Source organism: Alexandromys fortis, unplaced genomic scaffold (assembly GCF_014885135.2).
Source record: "Alexandromys fortis isolate MF-2015 unplaced genomic scaffold, M_Fortis_MF-2015_v1.1 scaffold_212, whole genome shotgun sequence".
NCBI lineage: Eukaryota > Metazoa > Chordata > Mammalia > Rodentia > Cricetidae > Alexandromys > Alexandromys fortis.
The window spans coordinates 1,915,228-1,939,317 of record NW_026068091.1 but is presented as its reverse complement, the minus strand read 5'-3'; the positions used below and the strand labels follow the sequence as shown (position 1 = coordinate 1,939,317).

Here is a 24,090-nt window from a genome sequence, read left to right as displayed (position 1 = left end):
CTCTCTCTCTCTCTCTCTCTCTCTCTCTCTCTCTCTCTCTCTCTCTCTCTCTCTTTCTCTCTCCATCTCTCCATCTCTCCATCTCTCCAGCCTGATAGGGGCCAGGATTGGGCTGTGTCTTGAACAGAGGACAGGGATGGTGAGGAGGCTCCGGGTAAGTAGGTTCACTGTGTAAGCCTGGTGACCTGGATTTAATCTCCCGAATTCACAGAAAGGTGGAAGGAGAGAAGCGGCTCCACAAGCTTCCTCTGACCTCTGACCTCCGTATGTACACTGAGGCATGCATCCCACACCAAAATAAGACTATATAAATCATTTTCTAAAGAAAATACAGTACCTCTTCTCTTCTCCCTCCTCTTTTCTCTGCTCTCTGCAGCTTTGTGGGCTTCATGATGGCCTCAGGAGGGAGTGTGGAAGAGCTCTGGGCTCCTGGGACTGTCAAGGAGTCAGGCCATCTGCAACCTAACATGTAGGAATTTCCATTTTGCCAAGTGACTAATTGTGAGGCGTCTGCTGCAGAAGCCCAGCCCCCTAATGCTGGTACAGCCTATTGATTTATTTAGACAGTCTCACTATGTAACCTAGCTTGTCTGGAACTCAGAATGTACACAAGGTTAGTCTTGAACTCACAGAGATCTGTTTGCTTCTGTCTACCAAGTACTGGAATTAAAGGCACACACCACCATGCCCAGCCTTTTTATATATGATTTTCTTTGTCCTGGAATATTGAACCATGACTTCCTACAGATTAAGCATCTGCTCTACTACAGAACGACACTAACTTGAGATTCTTACATATAAGTGCGTGAGAGGGGCTTTCCTCTTCATCCATATTCCCCAGTCCTTCAATATTATCAGGTCTGTTCTCTGAGCATCAGAGAACATCTTTCCAGGTAGATAAAATACACCAGCTCAGCTGGGCAGTGGTGGCACATGTCTTTAACCCCAGCACTTGGGATTCAGAGGCAGGCGGATCTCTGTGAGTTCAAGACCAGCCTGATCGACAGGGTGAGTTCCAGGACAGGCTCCAAAGCTACACAGAGAAACCCTGTCTCAGACAAAAAAAAAAAAAAAAGTCAGTCCATTGCCCTCGTTTATGTCAGATGGAGACCACGTGTGAGTCTTCCCTGGTAGATATCCTCTTCGTCCCTCCAACTGACCATTCTCAGATGGTTTCTCTTCTGTTTGATAAAGGCTCTGCCGAGCTCAGGGAAGCACACAGAACTAGGGGGGAGGTGAGGAAATGCTGGGGGAATAGGTGAGCTTCAGCAGTCTTGCTGGGCTACAGACATCTTACCTGCTCTAAGCCCTTGTGAAATGGGCTAGTATTGACTGCTCATGGCTTACAGTGAGAATTAAGAGTGCATATTATTGGGTAGGGGTGTAGCTCAGTTGGTGGAGTGCGTACCCGGTATGCACAAAGCCCTGGGTTCAATCCACAGCACCATATAAACCAAGTGTGGTCGGTGAATGCCAATAACCTCAGCATTTGGATGGTAGAGACAGAACGGTCAGAAAGGAGTTCCAGGACTTTCTTAGCTAGGTAGGGAACTTGAGGCCAGCCTGGGCCTTTCTCAAGACTCTTTCTCAAGAAAAACCAACAGAGTGCATATTAAGTAGCTAGCAATTTTTAATTTTAATTTTTTTTTTTTTTTGGTTTTTCGAGACAGGGTTTCTCTGTGGTTTTGGAGCCTGTCCTGGAACTAGCTCTTGTAGACCAGGCTGGTCTCGAACTCACAGAGATCTGCCTGCCTCTGCCTCCCGAGTGCTGGGATTAAAGGCGTGCGCCACCACTGCCCGGCCCTAATTTTAATTTTTATTGTTTATTTATTTATTGTTTTTTGAGACAGGGTTTCTCTGTAGCTTTGGAGCTTGTCCTGGAACTAGCTCTTGTAGCCCAGGTTGGCCTCAAACACACAGAGATCCACCTGCCTCTGCCTCCCTAGTGCTGGGATTAAAGGCGTGCGCTGCCACCACCACCGACTGGCTCAGATATCATTACTATGGAGATGGTATGGGAATGTCACAGGGACAGCTGGAGAAGAGACCTGCATGGCCTTCCCACGGCCAGGAAGAGAGCAGAGGAGAGGAAACTGTGGTCATAAAGAGGAAGAGAGGCAGAGCTAGGGTGACATCAGGGGAGGGAAAGAGGACAGCCCCGTGATGGCCACGCCAAGCATGAGGGAGGGTGGGGAAGCAGCTGAGGTGTCTATCAGCTGCCTGCAGCTCATACAACCCTGTACCCATCTTGCATGTGCCCCGCCCAGGAGCCTCTGCCCAGGGTTAGCCGCCGCCATCAGTGTCAGGACTGGCAGGAACGTGTTACCACGCTGCTGTGGTCAGCTGCTGTGTCGTGCCTGCCTGAGAAGGAAGAAGGGACGCAGCTGCCGGCCTAGCAGCACTTTCTCCAGCCTGGAGGTTCTCTGCCTGTGGTGGTGGGAAAGAGCCGAGGCTCCGGAGGGAGACATGCAGGCTGGGTTCTGTCCCCAGTTCCTGCGCGGAGGTGCTGCTGAGTGAGCTCAGCAAGCTGGGTGACTCATCTTAGCTTCCTCTCCCTGTCTGTTCAGTATGGATAACAGGACTGTTAGGATGAAGGACAGAGATCTGTGTCTGGCATATAGCAAGTGTCCAATAAATGTTAGTCACCACTAGGGCTGGCTTCCTGGCTGGAATATACCACAGTCTCCTGAGACTCCGATGGGTACCACGCTGGACTCAATGCTCTCTCACTTCTACCTTGAGATTCTTATATATAAGTGGCTGCCCCTAGCTCTCGGGACATTCATTTATTGAAACCTCTGGTCAGAGGTGGGGGTGACTAGCCATCTATTGAAGATTCAGGACTTTGGAGGGTCTAGGGGGGCCTCGAGTTGTTTGAGTGCAGTGCTGTGGGAGTGTGCCATGTGCCACTAGTCAGAGGCTCAGGAGAGTGAGACTTGCGTGTGCTCTCACTGGGCCCTAGAAGAAGAGGGGACATGCTTTCTTCTTTTGGTCATCTACCTGGTGTATCTCAAAGCAAACACCTCCCCTGCTGCCCCCTGGATCTGACCCTTGGACACCCAGGCTAGAAGCCATGTGCAGGCTCAGGAACACAGAAGTGATCAGACCTTCTTCAGACTTTCTGGCGACGCACAATGCTTCTTTGAAGCCCTGCATACTTCAGATTGGGATTGGTTATGGGGGTATCACAGAAGAAGGGGTATTAGCTACTGCTTATGGTGGCCCCAGGAGCTGGCCTAGCCCTGGAGAAAGAGCAAGCATTAGCTTCAGTAGTTTAGACTTTAACCCCCAGGCTAGCAAGTGTTGAAATAAATGGAGGGTGGGGGGTGTTTGGGGCCCTAGCACCAATCCTCAGGAGACGTGGAGCCTTGCAGATCCCTGGAGCCAGGATGCCCTCAGGCACCACACTAAGGAATGAACTCTCATAAGCCAGTTCAGGAGGCCCCTCTTAGGAGCCACTGTCCAGCTGCTCTCTGAGTTCCAGGACTGAGTTCCTGGGGGCAGGGAGCAGATGTCTTCTGCCCAGTGAAAACTCTTCCCCCATGAGAGAGACCCCAGACCCTGCCTCAGCCTCCCCGGCTGGGCTATCACAGCTTAGCCCCCACTCTGTTTCCCAGGCCTTCCTAGATGACCCAGGGGAGAGACTGAGGGTGGCCCGGCCTGGCAGATGGGGGCTGGCCCTGGAAGAGGCCCCTCTTCTTCCACCTCCGGCCACCTGTCTAGAGTCCTCAGTTCTTCCAGACAGCTGGAGAAAGGCCCCTAGAGCCTCTGCCTTAGGGGGACTGATGTGGGAACACAGCTCTCAGGGAGCCAAGCCAAGGCTGAGGGGAGGCCCCCGGAGCTGACGGGGACGCCGTGTGTGCTTGGATGGGGGTGGGGTGCGCTGGGGAGAGGTAGGGATTGGGGTGGGATCACAGAACGGAATGCAAAGCTTGTTCTCCTCGGGGCACAGCTGTTTGTTTTGATCCCCTTGTCAGCGGCGGCCTGTTCCTTATCTCAGGGCTCAACCCAGACTCCACCTCCTCCTCTGTTGCTGAGCTGGGGAGGCAGACTCTGCGGGATGCTGCCCGGCTTCCTGCTCCCAGCGCAGTTCTTCCCCACCCCGCCACCCTTGCAGCTCCAGGCTGCTCCAAAGGACTACAGGAAGCACAGGCCGGCCTTCTTCAGACCCACTCTGGGCCCCTCCGAGGGTAGCTGCTCCCTCATCTCACCCCACCCGCCCCAATTGTCATGATGGCCTGAGCTGGTCACCCCAGAAGTGCCAGACACACCAGTGTTTAATTGTTGTAACTAGACTGGCAGAGATGAGAGCTGGGCACAGAGTCTACACCGGGTTCCGGATCTTACTGGGCCCTTCATCGCCAGTTTTACTCGTAGCTCCAAGGTTTCCAATGAGACGCCAAAAACTAGTGATACTTGCCCCTCAGTTCAGGGACACACTCCTGCCTGGTTCGGTTCCTATTCTTATTATTATAGAACTGGATTTTTTTTTTTTTTTTTGGAGACAGTCTCATAGAGCCCAGGCTGCCTTCAAACCTGATCGGTACCTGAGGGGACCTTGAGCCTCTGATCCTCCTGCCTCTAGACCAGGCTGGCTTCAAACTCACAAAGATCCGCCTGCCTCTGCCTCCCAAGTGCGCCACCACCGCCCAGCTGGAATTTTTTTAAAAAAGGAAAAAAAGTAGAGCGGTGTCTTGGTGGTCGCTGGATGCTTTTAAACACAGCATTGTTTTAGGCTAACCTGGGCTACATACTAAGTTCCAGGCTGGCCAGGCCTACACAGTGAGAGCATGTCTTAAATTTAAAAAGGGTGGGGGGCAGACAACAGTACCCCAAAGCAATTTCAGTTCTGTTACTTTCCTACTACACACAAAACAAAAAAAAGCCCATGCAAACAAAACCCCACTGTTAACATTTGTATACTTCCTTCAGTTTTTAGTTTTGTTTTTTAAAATATGTGTGTAGCATATCTAAACCACATGTATGGGAGGCGCTTGCGGGAGATCAACATCCCACAGCTCAGGCTGGCCTCGAACTGGCTATGGAGCTGAGGCAGGCTTTGAACGCCTGACCCTCTAGCCTCCACTTCCCAAATTCCAGGATCACTTGTAGTTTATGAAATTGAAAACAGGTCTTCCAGCATACTTAGGTAAGCCCCCTACCAATTTAGCGACATTCCAGCCCCGCCCCCTTCCTCTCTTTTGGCCTGGAACCCGCCGAGGTCCTCCTGCCTCTGTCTCTGAAGCGCTGGCATTAGAAACTCCTGCCACCATGCCTGGGCTCCCAACCCTTTCTCTTCCCTTCTTCGCTGCCCTCCTTCCCTTTCTCCTTCCTGGGTATGTGATGCCGCCGAGCTCTACCCCAGACTCCTTTCTGAAGGGAAGGTTCCCGAGTGATAAGACACCAGCAGGGTACCAGCATGGCGGTTCAGGCTCAACGCATCTTCTTCCTTTCCATTTGCTGTGTCCTGTCACCTTGGTTGAGGAAAGTTCAGTCCCCCACCTGACTGCATGGCCACCTGCTCCTTATCATACTTCCAGAAGCCCGGCTCCTGACCTGTACCCCAGAAACCTGCCTCCCGCCAGGCCCAGCCAGCTCCCTGCAGGGCTCTCCCTTCAACCCTGGGGCACTGCTTCAATCCTGGGCCTTTCCAAGGCTCGTCCTCCAGCAAGTCGCCAGGTATTCATTCCCTTTGCTTTACTTTGTTCCTGGGGCTACCAGATCCTCCGACTTACAATATGATCCCCACCCCCAGCCCAAACCCAGCGTCTTCCCAATTACAGGACAGGATGTTTCCCCAGCTTCTCTTGAAGTCAGGAAACTAATTTTAAAATTTATTATCATCATATGTGACTACATGCCTGTGTGTGGATGGATGCATGCCATGGAGTGCTTATGAAGGTCACAGGGCGTTCGGGAGTGGGTTCTCTCCTTCCCCAGTGAACTCTGGAGACCAGCTCAGGTGGTCTCAGGCCCACAAGCTAAGCTTGACCGTATGTTTTACAAATGAAATAATACAATAGATTTTTAAGACATTAGAAGTGCATCTGCTGTAGCAAGCACAAGCACATTACAGCACATCTTGTTTAGTTTTTTATACATATTTGTGTGTTTCTGTACATGTGTGGACAAAATGCTTTAAAACGAAAACATTTCTAGGATTTGTTTTATTCTATTTTGGTTTGGATTTTTTGAGACAAGGTCTCAAGTAGCCCAGGCTGGCTTCAAACTTGCTCTGTGGGCCAGGAGACCCAGATACCTGATTTTCCTACCTCCACCTTCCAGAAGCTAGAACTGCACTGCACACCAATGCCCAACTTAACAGAAGTTTTTTTAAAAAACATTTCCAGGCTAGGAATGTGGCTACGTTGGTAGGGTACTGGCCTCACATAGTCACTGTGCAGCTGAGAATGACCTCAAACTCGTGACCTTCCTGCCTCCATCTTCCAAGTGCTGACCCTGTCTCAAAAAGAAAAGAAAAGAAAGAAAGAAAGAAAGAAAGAAAGAAAGAAAGAAAGAAAGAAAAGCATTTCCCCAATTGATTGTGAGTGACTTGAGACTCAGAACAAAGTCAAGACCTCTTATAAGGCTTTGATAGTTCTCCCCAAATCTTTAGTTCAAAAAAAAAAATGGTGTTTTCTTAGCTGGGCATGAGGGTTCCAGCACTTGGGAGGCAGAGGCAGGTGGGTGAATCGCTGAGTTTGAGGTTAGCATGGTCTCACTCAGAGCTAGCTTTAGGACAGACAGGGCTACACAGAGAACACCCTGTTTTGAAAATCCATATACATATAGCCAAGAAGACAATATATTTCAAGATCCGCTCTGACTTCCTTCATAGCTCCACAGCATCCCTTTCCTTATTTCAATGAGACTTAAGGGTATCAGAACCTTTTCTCGGGATTCTACTGTCTCTAGTAATGTTACTAGCATTCTGTTGGTAAACATGGTGAGATTTGCTCGTTTGTTTCCTCTAAACTTACTTTGAGACGCCCAGGCTGGACCTGAACTTTCGATCCTCCTGTCTCAGCCCTTTGAGCTGCTGGGGTTGCAGGCCTGTCCCACCACTTCTGCTTAACTGTCCTTGATTCTTCTGGCTCCTGGGCTGGAGCACACAGCCTGGCACTGGAGAAGGAATGCAGGCAGCCAGCGCAGCACAGACCACATACTTCATCGCAGAAATATGCAGGGTGCCTCGCAGGGGGAAGTGTGGATGACTCTAATTCCTCCCAGTTCCCCAGCTCTGCTGCTGCTGAAGCCCTCCGAATCGCTGTCAGACGGCCCCTCACCTCCCTTTCTGCGGAGGCCACCCTAAAGGATGGTAGGACTCCACTCTTAATTGACAGGATTGGGGATCAGTCAGGAAACACACCCAGAGGCATTTCCAGCCGCTTAACTGAGGAGGGCTGAGCCCCTCTGAAAGAGAGAGGCGCCTTCTCACAGAAGGGACGCTCTTGGACAGAATAAAAATGGAGGAAGGAGACCGGCAGCTGAGCGCCAGCATGTGATTCTCTCAGCTTCGCGGCTGCAAAGGCAAACACCCCGCGTTGCCATCTCTTCCCACCAGGACAGAGCAGAGCCCAGACGGCCCCTTCCTCCCTATAGTCACCCTTATTAGTCTTTTATCACAGTCTCGAGAAAGGCGACAGCACCCTAATTTCAAGCCTTTTCGTAATCTTATAGAGACTCCCCCTTGCGATTGCCACAGCCTTGGGAATTGTCTTTGAACCATTCTGATCAGGTGGCTCCCTCAGAGCTACTGAGCCAAGCACCAACTCCCCCTCCTCAGCGTCTAACTATTGTCTCAAACACTCTCTCTCTCCACCTTGGGAACCTGCTAGGACCGCTGTCCTCTAGCCCAGTACACAGGTCCCCCCATTTCTGATGGCATGTCTGTCTGAGACTGAATTTTCCTTATATAAATTCACCCAAACCACGCAGGACAACGGACTGAAGCAGAAGCCTCCACGATAATCCGGCTGTCTTCCATTAAACTAGGCATTTAAAGAGAGCTGCAGAAATGTGAACTAAGGCCATGCTTCTCATTGAGTTCTTGTGTTTGGGGAAGCAGGATTATCATAGTATTTAAAGATTATATTAGCATGCAATGAGTTACTGTTGTTTTTAAGGAATTAATAATAAACATTTACATTTTTTCTTATATCCTTCTGGGTGTAGCAGGGCACACCTAGAATTCCAGCACTGGGATGGCAAAGGAAGAAGGATTTCTTTCAAGACAGGGTTTCTCTGTAACTTTGCAGCCTGTACTAGAATTCACTCTGCAGACCAGGCTGGCCTTGTCTGTCTCTTTACAGAGATCTCCCTGTTTCTGCCTCCCGAGTGCTGGGATTAAATGTATGTGCCACTACCACCTGGCAGCAAGAAGGATTCTAATACCAGACCAGCTCGGACTATACAATGAGATGCTTGCTCAAAAACACAAGAGAGCTAGCTGTGCTAAATATCACACACCTGTGATCTCAGCACTCAGAAGACAGGAGTTCAAAACCAGCCTTAAATCACATGCACACACACACCCCACAGTCCATCTCAAAACAAAGCAAAAAACCCAAAACCCAAATCTCCTTTCTTCCATTTCCTCAGAGAACACTTTTCAGCAAGAGGAAATTCCTATTTAACCTGCCTAATATTTCGCAAAAGAAACCAGCCCTTTCTCCAAATTCCCACAAGACTTCACACAAACCCTTCTTGTGGCCTGCTATCCCACAAGAGCGTGCACAGTGAACTGAATAAGAACGCTCAGTAGTGACTAATACAAGCAGGAGAGAGGACAGCAATCAAAGAAGCCTCCATCTGCGCTGTGGGAACACAGGCCCAAGATCAAGACGAAGACCCAGGCTATCCCAGAGAAAGCCAGCCATACTACAGATTCTTAGATGAAAACTGGGTTGTATGAGAAGACTAAGGTCATTTTAATAATGGTATTTGGAGGGGGGCTGGGTTTTTTATTTATTTAATATAGGGTCTTAAGTGTCCCAAGCTGGTCTTCAACTCACTAAATAGCCAAGGATGACCTTGAACTCATGATCCCTCTGTCTCCACATCCCAAGTACTGGGTTTAAAGGAGTAGACCATCATGTCTAGCTTTTATAGTGGAGTTTTTTGGGTTTTTTTTGGAGTGGGAGGGGAGATGGGGGATTAAGATTTGTTACTTAATGTATATATGTATATGTGTGGATATATACTTGTGGGTGCAGTACCCAGGAAGGCCAGAAGAGGGCATCAGATCCCCTGGGGGCTTATAGGCTATTGTGAGCCACCTGACTTGGGTGCTGGGCTTTGTCCTATAGAACAAGTGCTCCTAATCACTGAGTCATCTCTGCAGCCCCATACTAGTGGCTTTGCTGTTTGGTTTCCCCCTGACTTTGAACCCAGTACTGAATACATCATAACACTAGTGTACATGAAGAACAGATAAATGAAGGCTTTCAAAGCCTCTATGTATTTTAGATATTTCTGGATGGCAGTATTAGGTGGCTGAGCCCTATACTGATGTAGCCTGTCCTCTGGCTGGGGCATGTGTCATTTGCCTGCTGCCTGTCTCTAGGTGAACCATGGGAGACCTCAAACCTTCCTCAAGGGCCAAGTCACCAGTTTAGCCCTAGGACCCAGCCTAACCATGAGTTATGCCCTCAGCTACTGCCCCAGTGCCACGCCCCAGTGCCGTGATGGGAAAGAACAAGGAAAAAGAAAATGAACGTTGGAGGGGGCGTCAGAAGAAAATGTTTGTACCTTCATTTCGGTTGGGTGGCTGTGGTCAGGCTGATTCATCCAGGGCTCCACAGATAGATCAGAGTCCCAGCCCCACCTAGCAAAGCTCACATCCACCACTACCCCCAGATCCTGCTTCCTGGGTCCTCTGTGACACCTAATCTGCCTGCTGGGGCAAGGTTCTGGCTAGGAGAACTAAGGGATCCAGGATGCCAGGATGCCTTGGCATGCTTGGAGTGGGGGTTGGGGACAGTACACTCATGACACCACCTACTTCCAAGACACATGTGTGTGTCACTCACAACCAGTCCAAGAGCCCCAACCCTCTGCTTTGCTGGTCCAAAGACTAAGACACTGTCATGATAGAGAATTTGGCGTCACCTCACAGTCCCCTGATGGGTGGGTGCAAACACATGTCAACCAAGCTGGCCTTGAATTTATAGAGAGCCACGGGGCTCTGCCTCTCCAGTGTTGGGATAAACACTGCGTGCCACTAAGGTCTTTGCCATCCAGTTCTCAACACTGGCCTTGGGCTAAGTCATTTGGCCCCTGCACTTCTATTTCTTCATATGTGAAACAAGAAAGCCTCAGAGCACCTGCTTGGTACGTGTGCATGTATGTGTACACACGTGGAAGCCACAGGACAATCCTGGGTGTCACCTCTTTTGAGGCAGGTCCCTCAGTGGCTGGGCTAAACTGGCTAGCCAGGGAGCCCCCAGGGTTTTGTCCCTGGCCTGCCAGGGAGCCCCAGAGTTTCTTCTCTGTTTCCCCAGCACTCGATGCCATGTAAGGCACTTTGACATGTGCTGTGAGGAACAAACTTGTCAACCAAACACGTTACTGACTGAGCAATCTTCCAGCCTTTGTTCTGTTTTTCTTTATTGAGAGGGGCATATGTATCCCAGGCTGGCTGCAAGTTCAGGGATGGCTTTGGACATCTCATCCTCCTGCCTCTATTTCCCAAGTGCTGAGGACACAGCCACGTATGTGCCCACATCCAGTTTTGTGTGGTCCTGGAGACTGAGCCCAGGGGTACCTTATGCCAGGGCTCTACCAACTGCACTACATCCTCCAGCTCTGTGCAGCACCCGTGTGAAGAATAATTAAGAATTAAGTTAATAAATAAACGTGTTAATTACAAATTTATTTACTAATATCCCGAGTTCAATTTCTTGAACCCACGTGATAGAACCAGAAAATCACCTTGTGCAGGTTACCCTCTGACCTCTGAGCACATGCCCCCACACAAACACCTCAAAAACACACGAAATATATGTGTGTTTGTCTTTTGTTTGTTAAGAAAAGAAAGAAAATCCACACAGTATATGCTCAAGAGGAACACCCGAAACAACGCTCAGCAGCTGTGTCTGGGGAAACTTTCTGAGGCCTGCCCAGAGGCACCACTGGCCAAGTTTAGTGGTTTTATCAGGTCTGGGCCTACCCTGCAAAGAGACTATCTCTTTAGAGATGCAGAAATCTGAGAAGAAAATTCAGCTGGGCTTGCACACAGAAGCTAAATCAATCAAAGAAAAGATGGGTGCTGCTCCTACGACCAGCAGGTACCAGCTGACTGGAGGAAGGAAGGGCTTAGAGAATGTTCTACACCTTTGTTCTTGCTCTGTCACCTAGTCTATCGGAGGGCCCGTGACCCCTGACCCCAAGAGCCTTTCCGTTGTGGTTCCTGGGTCTGTAGAGGGTGTGTTTTAGGAAGAGGGCAGAGCTGAGAGGAAAGGGGAGCCTTGAGCTTCTGAGCCAGCCGCTGGGAGCAAACAGCTCCTTTCCCAATACCAACACCCCCAAGCCAATTTAGTACTGTTCACTGCGGTCTTATTCAAAGTGCACTCAAGCACCAAGCCCAGCAAGCCCCACAAACCAGAGCTCAGGAGAGAGTCTGTGACAGCAGACAGAACCCTCCAGGGCACAGGCGGATGGACCCACAGGTGCCTTCTCCTCCCCTGGCGGGGCCTCCCTCCTCCAGCTGGAGCTGAAGTGGATGCTCAAGGCCTGCATCTGTCTGAGGCCCCAGCCTGACTTCCTTTCCCAGAACTCCGGGAGCCCAGGGGAGGGGCAGGGAGGAGCAGCCTGGAAAGAGGCGAGCAGAGAACTGGAGGGAGGGTGAGTTGGAGCAGTAAACGCTGGGGCCAGAATTGGGAGTTTCTGGGATTGCCCCAACTTCAAGGACTCTGTCCAACCTTCTCCCCACAGGCCAGAACTTGCAGGTCTATTTTTATTCTAAAAAAAGGGGGGGACTGTGGGGTTGGGGCTCTGGCTGGATGGTAGAGCACTTGCTTAGCCAACACGCCAAGCCCTGAGATGGATCTGCAGCATCACATAAACCAGGTGTAGTGGTGCGCGCCTGAGTTGGAGGAGTCAGAACTCAAGGTCATCCCTGGCTACAGAGAAAGCTTGAGGCTAGCTTGGGCTACATGAAACCGTGCCTTAAAAATATATGGAGCGTAGTAGCACACACTTCTAATCCCAACACCAGAGAGTCAGTGGCCGGCTCTGTGAGTTCAAGACCAGCCTAGACTACAAAGTGAGGTTCAGGCCCGGATGTGGTGGCTCACGCCTTTAATCCCAGCATTTGGGAGGCAGAGACAGGTGGATCTCTGTGTGTTCGAGGCTAACCTGGTCTACAAGAGATAGTTCCAGGTCAGCGAAATCCTGTCTCGAAAAATCAAAATAAACAAACAAAAAAAAAATAAAAGAAGAAGAAGAAGAAGAAGAAAGAAGAAAGAAAGAAAGAAAGAAAGAAAGAAAGAAAGAAAGAAAGAAAGAAAGTGAGTTTCAGGTCAGCCAGAGCTACATAGTAAGGCCTTGTCTAAAAATAAAGGAGTGTGTGTGTGTGTGTGTGTGTGTGTGAGAGAGAGAGAGAGAGAGAGAGAGAGAGAGAGAGAGAGAGGAGGGGATAGAGGGAGGGAGGGAAGGAGGGAGCTATAGGCAGGATGATGAGAAAAGAAACCAGACGACTGCTTTTGGATAAGTCTCATGCCCACCCCTACTGGAAAACGCTGCTCGCTCTCGTTATGAAGACAGCAACCCTCATGCATGAGCATCTGTGGCCTGCCTGGAGCTAAGCTGGGCTGTGTATTTTCTCTCAAATCCAATGCAGGTTAGCTAGGCTGTGCCCGATTCATCATCTGTAAAGGCAAAAGAAATGCCTGTCTTGCTGGCGCTTGGGTCTCAGTGACATAGTACTTGCCTAGCATGCGCAAAGGCCTGGGTTCGAGCCTGGGTTCGAGCTTCGGCATGCCCCGCCCCCTCACTGGACTGCAAGGACACAGATGCTGTTTAGCATATAGTAAGTATTTAGCTAGTATTATTAGCTACTGTGAGGGAGGAACAACAGGCGAAGAAATAGCCAGGAAGGAGCCCAGCACACAGGGCTGGGCAGCTTGTCCACGCGGGACCGTTCTCTCGCCACTCCACCAGACAGTGAAATGCATGGGGAACTGCCTTTGTGACTGAACAGCCCAGTTAGCCTTCCTGCCGAGCTGCGCCATGGGAGCCTAAGGTCTCTGTGCGGAGGCTACTTCGCAGCTAAGATGGCTTTCCGGTCCCCTTGTCTCTTGAGGGATGAGTTTAGGAAAGAATGGATTACTAAGAGCTTGGTAATACTAGCAAGATTCGTTCAGGGGCAGTCCTCAGGTGCCTGTGGCATCTCGCTCATCCTGGGCTCTGTCTGCTGAGTCCCTAGAACCCATTGGCTGTATTGTTTTCTTTGTTCTTTTTCTGTCTCTGGCTTTTCTGAAACAAGCTCTCACTATGCATGCCTGGCAGGCCTGAGTTTGCAGGCTGACTTCAAACTCACCGCGGTCCGCCTGCCTCTGTCTCCCCAGTGCTGGGATTAAAGGCCTGCACCGCCACACCTGGGCCCTTTATGGCCTTCTTAAAGGTCTGATCGGCAGCAATCAGATCGGGCCCAGGATGGGAGGAACCAACATCTTCTTCTGCCCCACCTTCTGAGAGCCTGGCTCAGTCTAATCTCAGGAGACACTGTTGGGGAATTTTACCCAGCGTGGGAGCTGGTCAGGCTGCAGAAGGCTAATAGTTTCAGAAAGGTGTGGCTTCCGAGGTCCCTTTACCGGCACCAATATAAGTGTCACACCCTTTGAAGGGTAGGAACGGCCATTCCAGCATAGCTTCCCTGACACGCTGGCGCTGGCGCAATTTGGGTCCCTCTGTGGCAAGGACACAGGAAGGTGGGGGGGGGGCGAGATGTGGGGAGGCCCCTGCCTGGGGAAAGGAGCAAATTCTCTCAGGCTTGCACACTTGGGCCAGAGCTGTTAAGAACACATTTTATGGAGATTCTGCCAGGTCCGGTCGGAACAGCTCTCTGTGTAAACAGCTGGGAATGGGGGGGGGGGGCGGACAGAGGTCCCAGGAAACCAGCTGGCGCCTGAAGGACCAGGTGGGGTTCTTCACCCAATAGGGGCCCCTGGAGCGACACTCTGGGCAACAGCTCCATCTGGTGGACGGAGTGTGAAAACCATGGGCCCGGGCCGGCGGCGGGCCGAGCGATGACGCAAGGGGGCCCTGGTGAGCAACCCAGTTTCCAGGCGGAAAGAGATGGACTCTGCGCCTTGACACTCTGGCAGAGGCTTTCCGTGCATGCGCTCTAGATCCCGGAGGCTGAGACTCACGTCATCAAGCCGGGGTCGGTTATTTGTTAGAAAGTCTTCTCATTTTTTGCCAAGTGGGCGTGGCGCTTTCCATGACTGTGAGTTCTCGGACTGGTTCTCGGAAAGTAAAAGGCACGGGATTGCTACAAATTCGAGGACAGCCAGGTCTACTTAGGATAGTAGCAGCGCTATCTGGTGAGAATCAAGTAATAATAATAATAAGCCAAAAAGATTGAAAAGCAGAATAAAACAAAATCCAACCACTCAAGAAAATAGTTATGGGGCTGGAGAGATTAAAAGAGGTTAAAAGTTTGTACTGCTCAAGGCTCGAGAGATGGGTCAGAGGTTAAGAACACTCAGGTCCTTCCTGAGTTTCCAGCAACCACATGGTGGGTCACAATCATCTGTAATGAGATCTGGTGCCCTCTCCTGGCCTGTGGGTCTATGTACAGCACGGCAAAATACCATACACATAATAAAATAAATCTCTTAAAAAAAAAAAAAAGGTTGAGGGCTGGAGAGATGGCTTAGTGGTTAAGAGCACTGACTTCTCTTCCAGAGGTCCTGAGTTCAACTCCCAGCAACCACATGGTGGTTCACAGCCATCTATAATGAGATCTGGTGCCCCCTTCTGGCCTGCAGGTATACATGGAAGGAATGCTAAATATATAATAAATAAATAAATCCTTAAAAAAAAAAAGGTTGGTGCCGCTCTTGCAGATGACCCAAGCTCAGTTCCAGCACCCACATTATGTTATGTGGCTCACAGCCTGCAGGCACCTGCATGTATGTGCACAGATACACACAGTAATACATCATTTAAAATAAAATAAACACTTTTGGAGGGGTTTCCAGACAGGATTTCTCTGACTGTCCTGGAATTTGCTCTGTAGACCAGCCTGGCCTCAGAACTCACAGAGCTCTGCCTGCCTCTGCCTCCCGAATGCTGGCCTTAAAGGCATGTGCCACCACCGCCTGGCCTTTTTAAATTCCAATGCTTCCCAGAACTACCTCAAACACTTCACATATCTCTGTCAGTGTTCTGGAATTTAACGTCACTTTTTCACAATGGCTTGATTGTTTGATTGACTTACTGATTAGAGACAAGCTCTTACTTCATAGCCTAGGCCTCCTCCAACTTCCAATGATCCTTCTGCCTCAGCTTCCTGAGTGCTGGGACCATAGGCATTACCACCTCATCAAACACCATTGTATTTTATCTTTTTTTTTTTTTTTACCAACTTGGCTTTCCTTTTCTTTTAATTAAAAAATTATTTGTTTGTCAGATGTATGCAGGTGCCCACAGAGGTCCAGAGAGGGTATCAAATCCCCGGTAGCTGTAGTAATGGGCAGTTGTGCAGTGCCCAAAGGGTGCTGGGACCCAGACCTGCATCCTCAAGGATGCTGGGACCCAGACCTACATCCTCTGGAAGAACAGCCAGTGGACCATTAACTCAACCAATGAGCCACTGTCCAGCTCCAGTGACCTTTTTCAAAAAATTTACTTGCAAAGAATTTGTTCCTATTCTACATTCTACCCAGGCCCCTCCCCTCTCCACACCATCACACTGCGTCATCATTTTATACGTGTGAGTATTAACTTTTATGTGGATAAGTATTTTGTCTCTGGTGCCCAGGAGGGTCAGAATGAGGCATGACACAGATTTCTTCCTGGTAGGCAGACAGATGGAAAGGGCTCTGGCAAGGTAGTGGCTGGCCTGAACTCCCAAAGTGAACAGCTTCTTCTCACCCTCCTTGAGACAACAGCCCAGCAGCTTAAAACAAAGGCACTGTAGGTGTCTCCTTCCCACCAGTAGACTCCCTGCTGATGGACTGGACATGGTACACAACAGTCATGGACCAATCAACCACCCTGTCGCTCTTCAAACTAAACAACCTACATTAGGGGAGAAAAACTCTTCAGAGACTTAGAAAGCCTCCAGCCCCTGAGAAGAGATGAGTTCCAAGTTCTAAATTCCCCTTCTGCTGTGCAGAAGGTCTTTTTCTCTATGTCTACTGCATTTCTATGTCTCCTCGTTCCCAAGAAACACCCTTCTTCTACTGTTGACCGCTGCTCTCCGCTTGTAGTGTTTGAGATTTCTCTGGTGCTACCTGGGGTCCTCCTGCTTTTTAATTCTTTAATTACCAGAGAAAATGAACCCGATCAAGATTCATAGGCTTCAGTAAAAGGAGCTGCAGTCACAGAGGACAGCTATGAGTTGCCATGTAAGCGCTGGGAATCGAACCCGGGTCTTCTAGAAGAATAGCCTGTGTATTTCTGTTGTTTCTAGGATGGGGTCTCTAAGTAGCCCTGAAACTATACAGACTCACAGAGATCACCTGCTTCTGCTGGGATTAAAGAAGGGCACAACACCATACCCTGTGTGAGTGCCCAGGGGATGCTGGGAATTGAACCCTAGTCCTCTGGAAAAGCTTTTTTTTTTTTTTTTTTTTTTTTGAGACAGAATTTCTCTGTGAAACAGCTTGGCTGTTTGGGAACTCACTTTGTAGACCAGACCAGGCTGGCCTTGAACTCACAAAGATCTTCCAACCTTTGCCTCAAGAGTGCTGGGATTAAAGGAGTGCACCACAACCAGTGCTCTTAACCACCAAGCCATCTCTTCAGTCCCAGCAGCATTATTTAAAAGCAAAAAGAGGGCTGGAGAGATGGGTCAGCGGTTAAGAGCACTGACTGTTCTTCCAGAGGACCCAGGTTCAATTCCCAGCACCCACATGGCAGTTCACATAACTCCAGTTCCAGGGAATCTGATATCCTCACACCAATGTAGATAAAATAAATTTAAATAAATTATTAAAAAATAAGAAAACCAAAAAATATATTCACCTAAAACATAAATTAAAAAATAAAAAATAAAAGCAAAAAGATAAGCCAGGTATTGGTGGCGCGTGCTTTTAATCCCAGCACTCAGGAGGCAGAAGCAGGCAATCTCTACAAGTTTGAACCAGCCTGGTCTACAGAGGGAGCTCCAGGATAGCCAAGGCTACACAGAGAAACCCAATCTTGAAAACCAACAAAACTTTAGATCACAACTTCTATCACGGAAAAGTAAAAAGCAGATACTCTAAACTGAGCTAGATCCACCTTCAGCCCTGGACTCTGCCACTGACTAGCTGTGTGGCTTTGTCAAGTTCTTAAGCCTTTCTAAACTGTTTTTCTCATTGATAACCCAGAGGCAGAGTATGCACTACCTTGAATTACAGCGAGTATCAAATAGGAGAAATGCTTAGGCGCCCCTGGGAACACTCTGAACCCCCTACGTGGCTGTTGGAACCATGTTCCTCAGAGTTAGAAGGTTCTAGGGGCACTTTGGGAAAAAGGCGATGGGCTGAGACCAGAGACTGCTGAACAGAAACACAGACTCCAATCTCACCACAGAAAGGGTGCCCTGGGCCAGCAGTGGGACCCGGATGGGAAATGACAGCTTTGAAACTCGGAGGATTTAAAATTTAAAAGTCTTCGTGGGCGAGATAAACATACCTACTGCAGGGAAAGGGAAACCTGGCAGAGGTCCCAGAACTTTCCCCACCCACAAGCCGCCCTAACTTCCTCTTGTGGTTTCTCAAGGGTACAGCCTGTTCTTTGTGGACAAGTGAGGGCAGAGGGTGGGGGTGTGCATGGGGAGGGAGGGGGCGTGCTCAGGGTTCCACTGCACCCCACACTCGGAGCAGAGAGGAAGGGGGGCAGAGCAGCCTCTGTTTGCATTATTACCTCCCCCTCAAACCCCAACATCGACACCCATCTCAACAGACACCCCTTTTTGGGATCAGTGCTTAGCTATTTTTTAAAGCAGTTTTATTTATTTTATGTGCATGGATGTTTTCCCTGTATGTATGTCTGTGTACCATGTGTATGTGTAGTCGAAACCAAGGAAGGGCTTCAGATCCCCTGGAACTGGAGTTACAGACATCGTGAGCAGCCGCATGCTCATTGAAGACTGAACCCAGGCCCTCTAGAAGAGCAGCCAGTGTTCTTAACTCCTGAGCCATCTCTCCAGCCCCATAAATTGGTGTTTTTGTTTTTCGGAGGCAGGGTTTCTCTGTGTAACAGCCTTAGCTATCCTGGAACTAGCTCTGTAGACCAGGCTGGACTCAAACTCACAGAGATCCCCCTGCCTCTTCCTCCCAAGTGCTGGGATTAAAGATGCGGGCCACCGCTGCCCAGCCAAGTTGGTGTTTTTAAGACAGGGTCTCACTATGTAGCCCCAGCCCTTCCCCAAATTCACAGACACTGGCTTATCCCGAGTGCTGGGCATCCCCAAATCTGTGCAGGAGGTTCCCTAGAGGAGCCGAATGTTTCATAGAGGAGGCAGAGAAAATAGCGTGAATTCAGGGAGGCTTCCCTGTGGAGGGACCCATGTCACAGGCCTTCTGCCAGCCTGCGGGAAGTGGGCAGACACACGGGCACCGCCTCATGAAGTGACATGGGGTTCAGGGGGCAGTGCTTCAGCATCTCCCACTTCTCTGCCATCCTTTTACTCAGATACCAAGTCTGAACGCTCTTCCTGGGTTTTAGAATGTGGGGTTCTAGGCTGGAACATGCACACGACAAAGCAGGCGTGGCAGCACATGCCTGTAATGTTGGCACCCTTCAGAGGCGAAGCCAGACAGCTCAGAAGCCCATGGTCACACTCAGTTACATCCGTGTTTCAGGCCTATTGGTGTTATGAGACCCATCTCAAAAGACAGATGGGACTGAGGAGATGGCTCGTGGGGGAGGTAGTTGCTGTACCCACGTGAGGACTGAGTTCAGATCCCAAGCAGTTACGCACAAGCTGCAAACCTCTGTAAAACATGTGCAGTGAGGTGGAACAGGGAGGGAGACAAGCGGATTCCAGGGCTGGCTAGCTAACGGCCAACTCCAGGTTCAAGTGCGAAACTCTGCCTCAAAAAAGTAAGTTGAGGGCTGGAGAGATGACTCAGTGGCAAAGACCATGGACTGGTCTTCTGGAGGACCCAGATTTGATTTCCAGTACCCACATGATAGCTCACAGAGTCAACTCCAGTTCTAGGGGATACAGCACACTCTTCTGGCTCCTGTGGGCACCAGGCACACATGTGATCCACAGACAAGAATGCAGACAACACAGTAATACACGTAAAATAAGGAAGTTTTGTGTGTGTGTTTGAGACAGGGTCTCTTTATGTAGCATTGGCTGGCTTAGAATTTGCTATGTGGACCTGGCTGGCATCCAGCTCATAAAGATCTGCCTGCACTTCCCTCCCTAGAGCTGGGACAAAACGTGTGTGACATCACACCTTGCACACACCCACATCCACACAAGAAAGGATACTGCCTCTGTGCTGTGCTGCCCCCAGAATCCTGAGCAGACCTTCAGGGGACTCTGTGAACAGTGCTGGTGTCTGTGTAAACCCAGACTTCCTTTAGCTAGCACACGCTCAGCTGCATGCTAAGCAGGCCAAGAGCAGGGACTCTGACCTGGATGTGGTGATGGGTATCTCTCATCCTAGCCCTTGGGAGATCAGGTCAAGATTGGGAGTTGGAGGACAGCCTGGGCTAACAGCAAGTCCCTGTCTCAGAGGAAAGAACACATCTCCCAACTCAAGTGAGTTGGATTTAAGGCCCCTTTCTGATATCCCATATCTATCTCTCTCTCTCTCCTTCTTCTTCTTCTTCTTCTTCTTCTTCTTCTTCTTCTTCTTCTTCTTCTTCTTCTTCTTCTTCTTCTTCTTCTTCTTCTTCTTCTCTTCTTCTCTTCTCTTTGTTGTTTTTGGAGACAGGGTTTCTTTGTGTAGCCCTGGCTATTCTGGAATTCACTCAGTAGACCAGACTGGCCTTGAACTGACAGAGTTCTGTCTGTCCCTGCCTCTGAAGTGCTGGGAATTATAAGTGTGCACCACCACCACCCAGCTTGACATCTATTTCTTTACTTTTTAAAAAGGATTTATTTATTTTGTTTATGTGTATGAGCATTTGCCTACATGTGTGTATATGTACCGTGGTCATGCCTGGTTCCTGCAGAGACCAGGAGAGGGCATCAGAACCCCTGGAAATGGGTAGTTGTGAGTTACTGTGTGGGTGTTAGGAAGCAAACCTGGGTCCTCTTCTTGAGCAGTAAGTGCTGTTCACGGTTGAGTCATCTCTCCAGCTCCCTGACATTCAGTTCTTGCTCCCTCTTTAAGGAGCTCTCTTTACCTCTTGTGTTCAAGCTTCCTCCTCTATAAAATGGAGCTAATACTAGTTGATGATTGAATACAGCTATCAGAGGTATTAAATGAGATGCTACATCCAAACAGCATAACCCCTTGAAGGTGCTATGTACCTCTGTGCTAGCATCTATGAAGAGAAACACACAAGAAAAAGGTTGGAACCATTAAGGCCATGCCCATGGGCTCAAGGGTTAAACATGGACTGGAGCCCTAATGGAATGATCAGAGATGCCTTCCATTTCCAGTCTCTGGCTTGAAACTCTGATTTTACTCCATGATGTCCCCAACATCGGCAGAGTGTGGCTACATGAGAAGATGCTAAATGACTGTGTAACCTGCTGTGCTAGGGCGTTCGGGAGAGAAGCCGAAGAACCACTTCCCCACCCAGGACCAGTCCCACAGGACGCTGTGGTGATGGACAAAGGACAGGGCTTGCTGGAAAAAACAGTCCTGGGGCCCAGGATGGGGAGTGGGTGTCCTATCACCCCCAGGGGCACCCTCCAGCTGCGCACAACTGGATTCAGGGGCTCCAGCTCTGCTCCTGTTTATTCCCACTTCCTTATGCCTGGAAGTGAGTGAGGACAGGACAGGCAGGAACTGTTTTCCAGTTACCAGTATATCTCAGTGCCCAGTAAACCATTCTGATTCAGTCTACCTCTGGAGAGTAAGTACCTCCAAGACTTCCCACCAGATTCTCTCTGAGGTCAACAATCATCCTCTGAAACCCAACCCAGATGTCCCCTTCCCAGCCTCCCAGGCATCTCTGTCATACCTGAGACCAACACCAGCAGTGGCTGAGATAGTCAGCCGCAAACAGAAACAGTATCCAGCACACAGTAGGTGCACAGCCAGTGCCAATGAACACTGCCTCCCTGCAACAGCAGTGCCCGCCTTCAGTTACTCTCTGGTCTACACTAGAAGACGCATACGGCTGAGACCAGGTACACATCAGCTCCTCAGGAACCGTCTGTAAAGTTCTAGTTTTTGGCCCCCTTTTTTGGCTCTGGCTGACTCAAACACATACTGGTTGGCCCTCCGACCTCTAAAGCTGATGTATGCTGCTAAACCCTCGGGCTTGCACATCAGCCTGGACGGGTAGCTGTGAGGATGCACACGCGTTTAGGAGGCTCAAGGCTTTGGGGACTTCTCCGGTGAAAAAAATCACACTCAGTGGGAAAGTGAACTAAGCTTTTGGGGCCAAAACCGAGGGGAGAGCGGCGCGATGACCGATTGAACCCACTTGTTAGAGTCCCCCGTCCTCTCACCACCCACTTGCTTTCTCCACCTCCAGGTCTCCAACCTGGACTCTAAGTGACATCCAGGCAAAGCAGCCGATGCGAACGTCACACTTATTCTGGCTTCTCCAGTTCCCCAAGCCTACCTCTTGGCAGATGAGTCCCCCGGAGCTCTGACGGTAGCCTCACGTTCTCTCCCGCTGCTGGACATCTGTTATTGGGCAGTAGGAGTGATCACAGCCGCCAGCCACGGACAGGACAGGGGCGTGCACTCCGCAGCACCCAAACAGAGCGAGTGTCCATCCCACAGGCGCGGCGTGTTTACAAAGTCTGCACCGCGTCGCAGATCACTAGCTAGAAGCTGGGCAGGAAGTGGGGACGAGGGGGCGGGCGAGACAAAGGAGCTGGGTGCTGCGCTCCGCTGGGGTTTGGTCCCTGACACCCCCAGAGCAGACAGGAGAGGCTTATCCAGCTCTAATCTGTACTCCACCGGAGGTCTACAGACCTGATCCTCGGCCCCAGGTAGTGGTGGTGGGAGGCGCAGTGCCGCTTCGCCAAGTTCAGGTGTACACACTCCAGAGGATGCCTTCTGGGCGTCTGCAATTCGTGGTGCACGTTACTCAGGAAGTAAGCAGCAGGTTTGAGTTCTTAACTCTTACCACACAGCCAGGCGCTGCAACACCTGTTACCTCACTCCACCCCCAGTTATCACGCAGGGAAACTGAGGCACAGTGAGGTTAGATAATGTGGCCAGAGTCACCTGAGTCACCTGTGTGTAAGGACTGAAGCTCAGTGATTTCATCTGGCCAGGCTTCCCTCCCCCCCCCCCCCCCCCCGCCCCGCCCCGCCAGAAGGGATGAGAAGAGGCAAGGTCTCTCCTGAGGAATTTCCAGTCCAGAGAGGCTGAAGTTGGTAAAACGGACTCAACATACTGGAAGTGGGAGGGACAAGAGACAAGCTTCCTCGTTCACTTAGCAGTCGCAGGCTGAGGGCTAGAGATGATAGTGCCGGGAATCGCAAGGAGCTTGGTAATGAGAGTAAAGCTTCAGCTGGCAGAGTAGTTGCCTAGCATGTAAGAAAACCCTGAGTTCCCCCAGCACTGTGTAAATGGAGTATGGTGGTGGATTCCAGTAACCCCAGCACTCTGGAGAAGGTTTATCGGGAAGGTAGGATAATCTGGGGAGGGTCTGTCTTCATCTCTGTTCTATAGCTGTGAAGAGATACCATGACCACAACAGCTTTATAAAAGAAAGCATTTAGTTGGGGGCTTGCTTGTAGGTGTAGAGGGTTGGTCCACAGTCATCCCCACTGGTGGGGAGCATAGCAGCATACGTGAGGGTGAAAACACCACACTATGTCTGATCGGCAGGCAGAGAGAAAGAGAAGGGGGAGCGATGGGGGAGGGGAGAGAGAGAAGCACTGCCCACCCGCAGTTTGACACATCTTCCAACAAGACCATACCTAATACTTCTCAAATAGTGCGGCTCCCTGGTGACTAAGCATTCAAATATATGAACCTATGTGGCCCATTCATATTCAAACCACCACAGTGTTCAAAGTCATCCTCAGCTATGTAGCAAGTCTACATAGCCAGGCTACATACAACACAGGCTCACACAAAACAACCGGTATGAAGGCCCTCTCTGAGAGAGTGAGGTCACTGCTAATGCACTCAGCCTCTAGAACCTTTTCAGATGTGCCTTTAAGGACTGGAGAGATATTGCGGCAGTTAAAGAAACACCGGATTCAATTCCCAGCACCTACCTGGCAGCTCACAACAGTCTGCAACTCCAGTTCTAGGCTAAGCAAAGTCCTTTTCTGGCCTTCTCTGGCACCAGGCATGCAAGGGGTTCACAGAGGTACATGCCGGCAAAATGATCATACACATAAAACAAACGTATGCATTTTTAAGAAAAGCACTTAATTTTATTATTGTATTTGTGTGTGTGTGTGTGTGTGTGTATTTTTGCACAAGTGAATACCCTCAAATGCCAGAAGAGAATATCAGATCACCTCAGAGCTGAAGTCACAGGCAGTTGTGAGCCATTCAACATGGATGCTAAGACTTTGAACTCTGATTCTCTCCAACAATGGTGTATGTTCTTAACTATTGAGCTGGGAATTGAACCAAGGTCCTCTGGAAGAACAGTCAGTGCTCTTAGTGGCCGAGTCATCTCTCCAGCCCTCAAAAGTGCATTATTAAGTGTGTTCTTAGTTGGATGGTGGTAGCGCACGCCTTTAATCCCAGCACTCAGGAGGCAGAGGTAGGAGGATCTCTGTGAGTTCGAGGCCAGCCTGGTCTAAAAGAGCTAGTT

At 49.9% G+C, this 24,090-nt stretch overlaps 1 protein-coding gene across 2 annotated transcripts in view; it reads right to left on the bottom strand.

Annotated features, from left to right (window-relative positions):
- Positions 1-22,078, bottom strand: part of Ccnd3 (cyclin D3) — an 87,767-nt gene extending 65,689 nt beyond the window's left edge. The window contains exon 1 of one of the 2 annotated variants that reach the window (XM_050122744.1): positions 21,922-22,078. The gene's annotated coding sequence lies outside the window, so the exon portion shown is untranslated. The remainder of the gene's footprint in view (positions 1-21,921) is intronic. The other variant, XM_050122745.1, reaches the window with a different exon arrangement.
- Positions 22,079-24,090: the final 2,012 nt, after the last annotated feature.